Source organism: Rattus norvegicus, unplaced genomic scaffold (assembly GCF_021556685.1).
Source record: "Rattus norvegicus strain SHRSP/BbbUtx unplaced genomic scaffold, alternate assembly SHRSP_T2T unassigned-0000239, whole genome shotgun sequence".
In the NCBI taxonomy this organism is placed as follows: Eukaryota; Metazoa; Chordata; class Mammalia; order Rodentia; family Muridae; genus Rattus; species Rattus norvegicus.
The window spans coordinates 22,501-31,451 of record NW_028238946.1 but is presented as its reverse complement, the minus strand read 5'-3'; the positions used below and the strand labels follow the sequence as shown (position 1 = coordinate 31,451).

General features: G+C 46.2%; 1 long non-coding RNA gene across 1 annotated transcript in view; it reads right to left on the bottom strand.

Annotated features, from left to right (window-relative positions):
* Positions 1-7,261: 7,261 nt before the first annotated feature.
* Positions 7,262-8,951, bottom strand: part of LOC147997169 (uncharacterized) — an 18,442-nt gene continuing 16,752 nt past the window's right edge. Inside the window, exons 2-3 of the long non-coding RNA XR_015648139.1 lie at positions 8,409-8,607; positions 7,262-7,495 (exon numbers count right to left, since the gene is read on the bottom strand). This is a non-coding gene — a long non-coding RNA (uncharacterized LOC147997169). The remainder of the gene's footprint in view (positions 7,496-8,408; positions 8,608-8,951) is intronic.

Genomic DNA, 8,951 nt, shown 5'->3' with positions numbered 1-8,951 from the left:
CAGCAGCAAAGCCACCAGCACTCGAGAGACAGAGGAAGATGAAATCTCTAGTCTGAGAAACAAGAGGAGGTAGATAAACATACCCCCCCCCCTCTCTCCTTCATAATTTGTTAAAGTGTTCCCTTTGTGTTGTGTGGACTCTACTTTATTAAGCAAGTTTCACATCGTACTATCTCCAAAGAGGAGTCAACAGTCTCTTGGCGTGCAGGCAGTTGTTGCCTGCTTTAAATATTTTTTGGTGTGTTTGTTTGTTTGTTTGTTTGTTTGTTTCAAAACCGAGGGCCTGCCTGCGTTCAACAGATCCAAACCCAGTTCTCAGAGGGGAAAATGGAGTCAAGTCCGAAGTCACTGGCATTTAGGTCATCGGCCATTGACAGTCATAGGAGATGGGAATATCGTCCTTTCTCCAATGGAGACTCACCTGGGTATGCATCAACCACATCTAAGGGCAGGCCTGGGTTAGTACGGGGTGGTGGATGGGGAGGAAGGATCTGGAAAGAGCTTTGCGATGGGAAACTATGATCAGAATGTTGCACAGAAAACAAAATTTGTACTTAAAAAAAAAAAAGGCTCCCGATATCTATCCAAAAATGAAAGGAAATAAAAACCGACATCAGAACTTTACTAACTGCAAATGCTCCATCTCCCTGTATCCAACCACTCCACTCCCAGATAGGTAGATGATAGTTTGCACTTCTGTCCCAGTTGGGCTGTCGAGGTTAAGGAAAGGGGAACCACCTCTGTGGTTATGTGATCCACACACGAAATAAAAAAAAAGGAGCGGATAAACGTGCCTGGCATTTTAAGATGCTCAATTTCTTTGCAAGCTTCATTTTGTTTCATTCTTTTAAAGGTTTACTTATTTATTTTCACTTACATTGAGTACACTAAAGCCCTTTTCATATACACAGGGCAGTAGAGTGCATGGGATATCCCTTTGCAGAGGGTTGTGAGCCACCATGTGGTTTCTGTGGAATCGAACTCAGGACCTCTGGAAGAGCAGAGCGGTGAGTGCTCTTAACCTCGGAGCCATCTCTCCAGCCCTTGACAAGCTTTATTTAACTAAACATTAAACATGAATCAGAAACGCCAAACCCTGTACATATATGGTCCAGATTCACCCTTACTTAGAAATCCCCGAGCTGGCAGGGCGAGGCTGGGAATTGAGAGTGAGCAAAAAGGGAGTCTGCCTCTTTCCCCCAGGGTGTGCTATCAACTCCATTACCATTTCCAAACAGCTGGGTGTGAGTCTAACTAAGGTTTCCTTCAGTCAGACATTTGCCAGGAGCCGGAGCCCTGACAGGACAGCGAGAGCGATGATCAGACATCATTTCACAGTGAAATCATCACTCGCTGATTTCAGGCAGAAAACTTTAGAAAACTCTAAACTCTAAAGAGGCACTGAAGCGTGCTAGGGCAGCAGCAGTATTTCCCCGACTGACCTTCAGGGACCTGCATATTCTCCAGCCCCGCCCCACCCCACCCCCTCTCAGCTAGCTCCTGTCCACCCCTCCCCCTCCCCCCACATACAGGGAGGAGGCCTTGTGTGTGGGGGGGCGGCGGGGAGATGCAACTCGCTCTTTTTTTTTTCCTTTTCTTTTTTTCTTTTCTTTCTTTCTTTCTTTCTTTCTTTCTTTTTTTTTTTTTCTTTTTTTTTTTTCTTTTTCCGTAGCTGGGGACCGAACCCAGGGCCTTGCGCTTGCTAGGCAAGCGCTCTACCACTGAGCTAAATCCCCAACACCCGCAACTCTCTCTTGAGAGATAGTTCGGGTCTCCCAAACAAATACATAACTAGAAACTTCATTTGTTTACTTTATTTCATCGAGCATACCGTGGAAGAGGGAAAAGGAACAGGGAAGCTAGGCCAACTGGTTTTGTTTCAAAAAGGAAAGGAAAAGCCAAAGAACCCCCTCTTTTTGGTGAAAGGAACAGAATGGTGAAAGTTGAAACATCGGCTCGCCACTTAATACTTTGGCTTTTAATAAAAGGGACAACAGATCTCCCTCCTATTTGGTTAAAAAAAAAAAAAAGGAATTAAAACACCACAAAAACGTGCTGTCAGCCAGATTCCCTTTAAACCTCCGTTATACAGGAAGACGGGTTTTTTTTAAGCATCATTTTAAATATATAAATATGTATTTGTGTGTGTGTGTGTGTGTGTGTGTGTGTGTGTGTGTGTGTGTGTGTCCGTCCGTCCGTCCGTCCGTCTGTCAGTCAGTCAGTCAGTCAGTCAGTCAGTCAGTGTCTTCTGTATGGAGAGGATGTGCTGACTCTGAAGCTATGATCTAGACACTTTCTTTTTTTTTTTTTTTTTTAAAGATTTATTCATTTATTATATATAAGTACACTGTAGCTGTCTTCAGATACACCAGAAGAGGGCTTCGGATCTCTTTACAGATGGTTGTGAGCCACCATGTGGTTGCTGGGAATTGAACTCAGGACCTCTGGAAGAGTAATCGGGTGCTCTTAACCGCTGAGCCATCTCTCCAGCCCTAGACACTTTCTAAATCACAGTTAAAAAGTTTTTAATAACTGTGTGAAGGAGACAGGTAGGGGTGTGTGTGTGTGTGTGTGTGTGTGTGTGTGTGTGTGTGTGTGTGTGTGTGTATGCATGCATGCATGTGGGGGGGAGGGGAGGCTTTGATATCAGCACTCAAGCTTTTTTACTTCCTATCCCAATCTCCCCAAACTACCATCAAAGCAGCACTAGGGAGGCAGAGAAAGGTGAATCTGAGAGTTTCAGTCCTTCCCGCCCTACAGACGAATACAGAGAAACCCAGTCTGAGAAACTAGGGGAGGGGGGAGGGGGAGAGAAAGAGAGAGAGAGAGAGAGAGAGAGAGAGAGAGAGAGAGAGAGAGAGAGATCAAATTCTCTTGTGTCTGTCTCTGTTTTTCTCTATCTCTCTGTCTCTCTCTCTCTCTCTCTCTCTCTCTCTCTCTCGTTGTGTGTGTGTGTGTGTGTGTGTGTGTGTGTGTGTGTGTGTGTGTTTGTTTGTTTGTTTGTTTCAAAACCCAGAGCCTGTCTGTAACAGATCTAAACACAGTTCTTGAAGGGGAAAATGGAAACAATTCCATAGTCTCTGGCAATGAAGTCATGTCCCATTGAAAACCACAGGAGAGGGGAATATTGTCCTCAACTAGGCATATATCAACCAGTATTTCACAGGCAGACCTTCAGGGAGGTGCAGATTCACCAGCCCTACCCTCCCTCCCATCCCCCCAGCATCCCTGCTCATCTCCTGTCCACCATTTGTTGATTCATTGTTGCTGTTGCTGTTGCTGTTGCTGTTGCTGTTGTTGTTGTTGTTGTTGTTGTTGTTGTTGTTGTTGTTGTTGTTCCTGGTGTGAAGAACACTGTGAGGTAGCCTTCCTCTAATAAACTCTCTGGTCTTTAGGGATCCTTCACCCACTCACTCTCTGCCAGACTGAGTTCACAGCAGAAAACGCGTTTTTGAGAGAAACATGTTCCTGGTCCTCTGTGCCCATATTGAGGGAGGCATGAGAAAGGGATAACAAGGAAGGGAGACCCGGCAGTGGTAGGGGGCTGGGATGGGGTCGGGGGTGGGTGTCCTAGCTTGCTAATCCAACTGACCCACTTGCTGTGTAAATAAATATTTTGCATTCTGTGTCCCTTGTTTGATTTCTCACTAAATTCCAGATTGTCAATCTCCCTGTGTCGATTGCACAAGAACCCAAATGGGGATGCTGGGTGGTGAGCTGATTCCTCCCTAGAACACCTGTGCACTCTCTCATAGTCTCTAAGCTCCTTGCTGGACTCTTTTGGGCTTGGACCTGGCTGTCTGTAAGCCAGGAAGGAAGGAAGGAAGGAAGGAAGGAAGGAAGGAAGGAAGGAAGGAAGGGAGGGAGGGAGGGAGGGAGGGAGGGAGGGAGGGAGGGAACAGGCCTCAGTTGAGAATCCCAATTTTCTAGTTCACTGCATCTGATGGCTGGCTGACCCTTCCAGGTGAATTGTATTTTTTTTTCCTTTTCACTCCTTTATTTGAGTCAGGGGTGTCTGCACATAGACCTGGAAATCAGTACCTAGATCAGGCCTGCCTGCCTGCCTGCCTGCCTGCCTGCCTGCCTGCCTGCCTGCCTGCCTGCCTGCCTTCCTCTATCTCACAGAGACACAGTTCTAAACACCTCTGCCTCTTGAATGATGGAAATAAAGACATGCACGAACACCTGGCTTCCTTTCATTGTACATTTAGCCTAATTTCAGTTTTATTCATGTCTGGGAGGGAGACTTGCTTGTGTGCTGTAGTTCAATTCCTTTCACTGTGTGGTTTCCCCACCACCTTGGCCACCATGCCACGTGGAAGAGAAGAAGAGATGAACCATATTGTTGGCACCCATATAACAAACACTTGGTTGCTTCCTCTGAGCCCTCTGAGTATCCTTACATCTCTGTATTTTAAAGTGGTTTTGTTTTGTTTTTTATTGCTGTCAAACTCTCTCTCTCTCTCTCTCTCTCTCTCTCTCTCTCTCTGTGTGTGTGTGTGTGTGTGTGTGTGTGTGTGTGTGTGTGTGTGTGTGTGTATTTTTTTTCTTCTCCCAGAGCTGAGGACTGAACCCAGGTCCTTGAGCTTGCTAGGCAAGGACTCTACCACTGAGCTAAAACCCCAACCCCTACCTCTGTGTTTTAAAAAGTAGACTCTGGAGCAATACCGGGCAGGTCTCCAAGGCGGGTCCTTCGCTTTATTTTATTCTTTTTGTTTTTAATTGTTAAAGATTTGTTTGTTTGTTTGTTTGTTTGTTTTATGTCTATTCGAGTACCCTGTAGGTGTCTTCAGACACCCCAGAAGAGGGCATGATTGACAATTACAGATGGTTGCAAGCCGCCATGTGTTGGCTGGGTATTGAACTCAGGACCGCTGTAAGAGCAATCAGTGCTCTTAACGACGGTGCCATCTCTCCATCCACCTACTTTATTTTATTCTCTATGCTCTCTTGTGCGAGTCAAGGTCAAGCAGGCAAGAAACACCCAAACAGATTGGTCCATCACCACTTTCTGAATTCTTTTTGTTGTTGATGTCAGGGATGTAAAGCAAGTTTACCCATGAAGAATTGTAAGGGAGTCCTTCTGATTTAGAGAATAGCAGCCTTGAAATGAAATGAGAATCACAACAAGCATTTGTCTTATTGTTTTTGTTTTTTTCTTCCTTTTTCTTCGGAGCTGAGGACCGAACCCGGGGCCTTGTGCTTCCTAGGCAAGCGGTCTACCACTGAGCTAAATCCCCAACCCCTACATTTGTCTTAAAGTCTGAAAAACACAAAACAAAACAAAACAAAACAAAACAAAACAAAACAAAACAACAACAACAACAACAACAACAACAACCAAGAACAAACCATGAGACCGCAGAAATCCTCAGGCGGAGGAGTAAGGAGCTAGTTTTTATTGGTTAGGGTATTATTTGGTCGGGTGGGGGTAGGGGTGGGGGTGGGGGTGGGGGTGTTGTCCTTCCTACATCTCTCTTGCATGAATGAGCTGAACATTACTTAAGCTTGTGTCCAAAACTGTCCATTTTTTAGATTGATCCCAGGAGGGAGGGAGCGAGCCGGGGATACAGCACACCCTCTCTGGCCTCAGAGGTCCAGGCTCCCGCTGGCAGGGCCCGAAGGGACTCCTGGGGGGAAAAAAAAAAAAGTCTCCGAGGCACCACCTAGCCGGTTTTATTCTTGAAGAAAAGCAAACATACATAATGGAATAAGGGAAAGAAAAAACCCTGTTTTCTATATACACAAGCAGTCGTAATTTGTTATAGTGTCCCCTTTGCGTAGTTTGGATTCGATGACTTTATTTTATCAAGCAAGTTTTAAACAGCGGTAACTCCAAAGAGGAGTCAACAGCCCCTTTAAGTGCAGTCAGTCATTGACCCTTTGGTCTGTCTGTCTGTCTGTCTGTCTGTCTGTTTCAAAACGAGGGAGGGCCTGCCTGCCTGCCTGCCTGCCTGCCTGCCTGCCTGCCTGCCTGCGTGCCTGCATCAGATCTAAATACAGTTCTCAGAGGGGAAGACAGAGACAAGTCAGAAGTCACTAGCACTCAATGGACGACCACCAACCTAAGGGCAGGCCTAGGGTAGAATTTGATGGACGGACGGACGGACAGACGGACGGACGGACGGATGGACAGATGGACAGAAAGGATCTAGGAGGAGCTTTGGGAAAGATGAAAAGCCTCCATTTCCCCCCAAAAGAACGAGCCCCAACAGCTGGGCTCTTCGAGATGAGTTATAAGGGGAACCACACATACAGTTTTGTATCACACATACAGTTTGTCATCATCCGTCAATACCAGGTAGACTTTTCAACGTATGTAGGTAGCTGTTGTCAGGTCAGTCCTTTACTAAGCCTCATGTAAGCTCTGCAGGGTAAGCCTCAGGAATTCATCTGTGCGTCCCGCAGGGTATGCTTTCTTGCTTTGTTAAAGGCTAGACTTTGGTTGCTGTCTGTCTGTCTGTCTGTCTGTCTGTCTGTCTGTCTGTCTGTCTGAATGAATGAGCGAGGGAATGAACGAATGAGGAGGGGATGCACATGCCTATGGTTTTAAGATGCTTAATTTCTTTACAAGGTTTATTTATTTAAACATTAAACATTGGGGTTGGGGATTTAGCTCAGTGGTAGAGCGCTTGCCTAGGAAGCACAAGGCCCTGGGTTCGGTCCCCAGCTCCGAAAATAAAATAAAATAAAATAAAATAAAATAAAATAAACATTAAACATTAATCGGAAATAATGGAGTCAGCAGTTAAGAGTTCTGACTGTGTTCTTCCAGAGGTCCTGAGTTCTATTCCCATGGTGGCTCACAACCCTCTGTTATGGGATCGATCTGCTGTGTGTCCGAAGACAGCTGCAGTGTGCTGTTTGTAGGGTAAAGAAAAAAATACTAAAGAAGAAAAAAAAAAAGAGAGAGAAAAAGTTAGAAGCACCAAGTCAAGTCATGTAAATATTGCCCACATTCGGATTTAGACATGCCTGAGCTGTCAGGGCGAGGCTGGCTGAGAGCGAATCAGTGAACGATCGGACTCTTCCTCTCTCTGTGAGGGTGTGTCATGAACTCTATTACCATTTCCAAAGAGTTAGGTATGCTGGAGCGAAGTGGACCGGAAAGCCAAGGGAGGAGAGGTATGCCTACACGAGTCCACCCAACCCCCCCGCCCCCCCCCAGGGAGACATCCTCGAGTGGTGGGGGGAGGGGCGAAGGTGTGGAGGGATAATTTCCAACAAATAAATCCCAACAAATAAATTACTAGAGACTTGATTCATTGATTTACTTTAAATTTATTGAGTGTATCGGGAAAGAGGGAAAATGGGTCAAGGAGGGAGGGAGGGAGGGAGGGAGGGAGGGAGGGAGGGAGGGAGGGAGGGAGGGAGGGAGGGAGGGAGAGAGGGATATCTTTTCCTCCAAATCGGCTGGTATGTAGTCTCAGTGCGTCAGAAAAAAGACTGCTTCTGGCCTCCTTTCTGATTACCCCAAGGCAGTCTGGTCACCGTGCTGTAATAGAAAGGGAAACCACAGTCAAGTCATGGGAGCGAGCGAGCAAGCAAGCAAAAATCATAAACAAAAGCAAAAACACGTCTGTTAAGTTGAGCAGAGCAGAGCAGAGCAGAGTAGGGCAAAGCAATACAAGGTCACATTCCACAAAGGCTGATATAGTCTGCCATCTTGGTCTACAGAGTGAAAAGTAGAAGGAGAAAATGAATATCGCTTTGTGTGTCACAAAGTTTTTAAGTTGTAAGGAACATTGCAGGGCTAAACCTTCAAATCCTCAAACCACCCAACCCAAGCTTTCCTCCTCCTCCTCCTCCTCCTCCTCCTCCTCCTCCTCCTCCTCCTCCTCCTCCTCCTCCTCACCCCCCATTGCCCCCCCCCCGTGTGTGTGTGTGTGTGTGTGTGTGTGTGTGTGTGTGTGTGTGTGTGTGTGTGTTTGCGCACGAGCTCGAGCTCGGGCACGCATTTCTTTCACTGCACAACCATCATTGGAGGACGTTTAAATAAACACGAATGAATCAGACAGGCAGACAGACAGGGGCCCATAATGGATCCCTACAACTCGGTGGTGGTGGTGGTGGTGGTGGTGGTGGTGGTGGTGGTGGTGGTGGTGGTGGTACACACCGATTTGTTGACCTCTTTCTTTTAAAGAAAGGACAAGAAACAAAGAGAAATAAAAATGAAGGAATATAGACCTAGCCAAATATTATTTTATTCCCTCCTTCATGGAGCGACAAGAAGATTTATTCATCAACCTTCGTCTAGAATAAGAAAGTAATTGCAAATGAAATCGAGCCATCTTACTGTAATAAGATGTTATCGAGAGAAAGGGGAATTGGATACTGGATCCATTGCTGCCCCCCCCACACACACACAAATTGGAAAGAAAAGCAACTCCCCAGATCGCTCAACTAACGAGGCTTATTTAAAACTGGAAAAAGAGGGCTGGAGAGATGTCTCAGCGGTTAAGAGCCCTGGCCGCTCCTCCAGAGGTCCTGAGTTTTCAATCCCCAGCAAGCACATGGTGGCTCCCAACCATCGGTAATGGGATGAGGCCTTCTTCTGGTGTGTCTGAAGATAGTTACAGTGTACTCATAGACACAAAATAAATAATTCTGGAAAAGAAGAGGAAATAACTTTAAAAAAAAAGAAAGGAGGCTGACTGGTCGACCTTCCTTCCCTCCCTCCCTTCCTTCCTTCCCTCCTCCCTCCCTCCCTCAGGTTCGTACCTAGGAACTCATGCACACACAGCCACACCCCCCCCACATATATTTAATATTCAATATTTATAAAAAATACGACTGGAGAGATGGTGAGAACAATGGAAAGCAGAGAACTATTCAGCTGACCAATTGATACCTTCAGTTTGCTTATAATGGAAGGGACAACTGGCCGACCCTCCCCTGTCACACACACACACACACAGAGAGAGAGAGAGAGAGAGAGAGAGAGAGAGAGA